Source organism: Diceros bicornis, chromosome 18 (assembly GCF_020826845.1).
Source record: "Diceros bicornis minor isolate mBicDic1 chromosome 18, mDicBic1.mat.cur, whole genome shotgun sequence".
NCBI classification, from domain to species: domain Eukaryota; kingdom Metazoa; phylum Chordata; class Mammalia; order Perissodactyla; family Rhinocerotidae; genus Diceros; species Diceros bicornis.
In genome coordinates this window covers 30,730,601-30,735,569 of record NC_080757.1, presented here as the reverse complement: position 1 = coordinate 30,735,569, position 4,969 = coordinate 30,730,601, and the positions used below count along the sequence as shown (strand labels likewise).

Below are 4,969 nucleotides of genomic sequence, written 5' to 3'. Positions count from 1 at the left end.
AGAGCAGAAACTTGGTGGGATAACTGGTACCACAGCAAGCCATAGCCATGCGCAGATTAAATTTTCAGGGGAGCAGCAAATATGAATAAGCAGGAAAAGCCAAAAGGTAGGGAAAAAGCAGAAAGGAGCAGACTTCCGGTGTTCTGTTATTTATTTCTGCATATCAAACTGCTCCAAAACTTAGTGGCTCAAAATGTCAACTTTTTGGGGCTGGTGAAGTGGCATAGTGGTTAAGTTTGCACATTCTGCTTCAGCAGCCCAGCGTTCGTGGGTTTGAATCCCAGGCATGGACCTACACACCACTCATCAAGTCATGCTGTGGTGGCATCCCACATACAAAATAGAGGATGATTGGCATAGATGTTAGTTCAGGGATGATCTTCCTCAAGCAAAAAGAGGAAGATTGGCAACAGATGTTAGGTCAGGGCCAATCTTCCTCACCAAAAAAAAACACAAAAATGTCAACTATTTATTATACATCATAAGTTTGTGGGTTAGCAATTCAGGCAGGGCTCAGCTGGGTGATACTTTTGTTCTACACGGTATCAGCAGAAGTCACTGAGTGGTAATCGGCTAGCAGATGGGCTGGTGCGGGGGTGTCTGAGGTGGTTTCACTCACATGTCTGGCTACCTTGGCAGGGACAGCTGGAAGCCAGGCTCAGCTGGGGCTGCACACCAGAGTGCCTACCTGTGGTCTCTCCAGCACAGCCTTTCAGGGTGACTGGACTTCCTACAGGTGGGTCAGGGCATTTCAGTGAAGAAGCCAGAAGCTACAGGGCCCTTCATGACCCAGCCTTAGAAGTCACATAGCATCATTTTGCCACACTCTCTTGGTTAAAGCAGTCATAAACCCACCCAGATTTGAGGGGTATGGATGGAGATCCCAATTCTCTATGGGAGGGGTGAGTCAAAGAATTTGTGACCATGGTTTAAAACCACCACCCAGAGAGGAAAGAGGTAGGACGAGTTGCTTTCTAGTTCACCATTTTCATGAGACAGCCTGAACCTTAACAAAAAACCCCCCTTTTATTTGGCCAACTTGAGTGGGATTCTGTTCCTTGCAGCCCAAGTAGACCTGTTGTGGGCTGAAGTCTGTCCTGCAAAATTGAATGTTGAAGTCCTAATCCCTAGTATCTCAGAATGTGATTGTATTTGGAGATATGGTCTTTAAAGAGGTGAGTTAAAATGAAGTCATTAGAGTGGGCCTTAATCCAATACGACTGATCTCTTTATAAGAAGAGATTAGCACACAGACACACACAGAGCCAAGACCATGAGAAGACACAAGGAGAAACGGTCATCTACAGGCCAAAGAGAGGCCTCAGAAGACACTGACCCTGCCAACACCTTGGTCTCAAACTTCTGGCCTCCAGAACTGTGAGAAAATTAATTACTGTTGTTTAAGCCCCACAGTACTTTATTATGGCAGCCCAGCAGACCAGTACCAGCCTTGTCTAAACAACTGTGCCAGTTTAGGTATCTTGGTGCTAATACAAGCCATGGAGAGTCTGTGCCTGCAAGCCTACTGGTTAGGGCAGGGTATTGCCCAAGTCCAGGCAGTGTGCTGCAAGATCATAATGCACACTCGTGACACAGGTCGGCTTCCAGTGAGCATCCACTGGAATCAGGAGATACGGAACGGGGAGATCATTTCTCCCATCTCCGCTCCTGGCAAAGGAAAGCGTTAACTGTCACCGTCTACAAAGGCAGCAGCTTGCTTTCCTTTAGAAAGAGAAATACTGCCTTGGTCTAGCTTTCTTACAAATACAGACACGTGAATGTGAATTCACACGTGTGTGCACACACACACACATCCATACTCTACCCTCTGTGTTCCCTTCTAACACACTCTCCTCTATCCCATCACCAATGCCCAGCAACAAGCCAAGAGTCAGGAAACCAGGCTTTGATCCCAGCTCTACTAAACGTCACTTAATTTCCCCAGTTTTCTGTTTGCTCAGCTTTAGAATGAAAGGATTGGCCTACAGATGATTTCTAAGATGACTGTTAGCACTAAAGGCTCATGGCTCCATAATCTCGGTGCAGCGACGAAGCACCAGCCTAGTGTTAAGGTAACGTAGTTTCTGCTGCTAATTAGCCGTGAGCATCTCACATCCCCTCTCCCAGCCTCAATCTCCCCCACTGTGAAATGTACTTAATGGTCTCCAGGCTCCCCTCTGACATTCCGGGACCCAGGAACTGCTTTTTTCCCTATAAATTCACTTTCCAGAATTCATTTGTTCTTGCTCTTCCTGCCTTGAACAAAAATGTCGCCTCCTTGCCATCCTGAGGCTCCCCATCTCTCCTCCACCACCTGGCCCCTCCCCCACATTTAGTTACTGAGGGCTCCGAGCTCCCACTTTTCTCTCTCCATCCCAAGTTCCCCCTCACCATGGTGATGATCCCTCCACCACCGTGGCCTCCATCCCATGACCTTGACTCCCCTCCATTTCAACCCCCCTCCCCCATGATCACAACAGGAACCTTCTAACGCCCACCCCTTAAGTCTCACCATTGACATCTCATCCCTGGCCACAGTAGCCACCCCTGTCTTGTTCATTTACGCCTACAGCGTCTACCCCGTGTTCTCATTAAGATCTCTCTCCTGATTGCTGATTCCCCCCCTTCCTGGCTGGCCTGTAGGTCATGATTCCTCATTCAACCCACTCTCCTGCTGTCACTGCCAACGCCTCACCACCTTGACCCTCGGTCACATCTAACCCATAAGGCCTTGCAGCCTTGTAGTCAACCCAACAATGTGCCATCTCCATCCCCAGGTCTGGACAGCAGAATTCCACTAGAGAAAGACATTCAACTGTATGGACAGGTGCCAAAAGAAAGGCCTGTAACAGCCACTGGCCTCAACAGATTGACCATCCCTCCACTTGCCCCACCAGCCCTTCCTCTATCCCTCACAGTGCCTTCCACACCTCCCCCAGGCCCCTTGAGCTGCCCGCCTGGGAAGCTGACCAACCCACTCTCACGGGATGATCTCGCCTCCTACTTTGCAGAGAAAATAGAGACAATCAGGAAAGAACGCCTTCACCTTCCTGCCTCTCCACCTACAAGCTTTGCACACTTGCACTGCCCTTCCTGCCGCTTGGAAGGGGTGCTGCTCCATCTGTTCAGGGCTAATCCTACCACCTGTGCCAAGATTCCACCCCACCTCCACCTCCCTAAGTCCTCATCCCACCGAAGAGCACACCCCTGCTGCTACCTGTGTCCTTTCCCCAACCGTGGGCACCTCTGTCTCAGCACAGATGCTTGGTCACGTCTCTCCTTTCTGGGGGAAAACAAAAGCTCTAGACTATTGCCCTTGCCTTTAGTGGCAACTTATTTCCTCCACCTTCCTGGCTGAGAAACCAGAAGGCTGGCACTAGGCTACAACATCTTCCTATTTTCCACTCATGGATTTTAAAAGGGAAAATCTTTTAGGGTTTTTCTTTCTGTTAATAGAAGGCTATACACTAACTGTTATTTATGAAAGAGTCAAATCATGCAGGAATATTTAAAAACCAAAGTCGAAATGTCTTCTGCTGGAGAGAACTATGTTGTGTTTTCTGCGCCCTCCCGGGCATCTGTCTGTTCACAGATATAGGCACATGCCAAGCTCTGCACAGATGGGTTTACAGTGCTCTAACCTGCTTTTCTCCCTACACAACAGGTGGTGGGTGTCTATCCACGTGAATAAATACGGATGAATGTCATCATTGATGGCTACTAGGATTCTGCTGTATGGACTTACCACAATTTATTCAACCCATCTCTATTGATGGGGCATTTCGTTTGCCACTTACTCTCTGCCTCCCAACTCTGCTCCCTGCCAACTAAAAGTGAAACTCCCTCCTAGGACAGCACCCTCCTGTAACCTCATCTCAGGGGGGTGCCGTCCACTGTCCCATAAAGACTCTAGGTGAAGATCCAGTGTTTCCCTTACTAGAGGGTGGCAAAAGTCACATCACAGGTCACAGGACTCAGGGAAGGTAGCTTGGGGGTGGAAGAAGGAAAGCACCTCCCCAACACACACGCACACACACCACACACCACACACACACACCATACACACACTACACACACATCACACACACATACATCACACACACACTACACACACACCACACACACACACACCTGGCTGCCTGTACCAGCAGCATCCAGATAGAAACTCTAAAAGAAGGTCCAGAGGGTGCTCGCTTCGGCAGCACATATACTAAAATTGGAACGATACAGAGAAGATTAGCGTGGCCCCTGCGCCAGGATGACACGCAAATTCATTTGGGAGGTGAACACGATGTAATCTACGCAAAAATAGAAGTATAATGATGTACACCTGAAATTTATACAATGTTATAACCCACTGTTACTGCAATAAACAAACAGAAACAAGAAGGTCCAGGGGGCCAGCCCCAGTGGCCTAGTGGTTAAGTGTGGCATGCTCCACTTGGGGGGCCCAGCTTCATTTCCCAGGGCACAGACCTACACCACTTGTCTGTCGGTGGCCATGCTGTGGTGTTGGCTCACATACAAAAAAAGAGGAAGATTGGCAGCGGATGTTAGCTTAGAGTGAATCTTCCTCAGTAATAAATAAATAAATAAAAGTAAAATCAAAGAAGGTCCAGGGACACAGCCCAGCTTTCCCTCTGCAGTAGCTCCTCCCCGACCCAGCATGGTGGCGAGGACACCACCGGTGGTATCTCGCAGACCTGGGTTTGCATCTCTGGCCACTCCCTGAGCTCGAGCAGGCGGCACAGTGGCTCTGAGCCTGTTTCCTCCTATATGGGGAGACACACCGCTGCTTTGCAGGTTCACTGAGGGTCAGACAGTGCAGCCGCCGCCCTCTCATTGCTGTGACGGATGTGGAGTGTTCCAGCCCCGGGTGCAAGAGCCACAGAGGAGCGTAAGATTCAGGGACCTGTGAGTGGGGCTGGACAGCCTTGGCCTAGGTAATCACAAGGATAGAGGCTGACAT

At 49.3% G+C, this 4,969-nt stretch overlaps 1 non-coding gene across 1 annotated transcript; it reads left to right on the top strand.

Annotated features, from left to right (window-relative positions):
- The first annotated feature begins 4,186 nt into the window (after positions 1-4,186).
- LOC131418030 (U6 spliceosomal RNA) lies at positions 4,187-4,297 on the top strand. Its single transcript, XR_009222826.1, has one exon. It is a non-coding gene; the product is annotated as a U6 spliceosomal RNA (small nuclear RNA).
- The last annotated feature ends 672 nt before the right edge of the window (positions 4,298-4,969 follow it).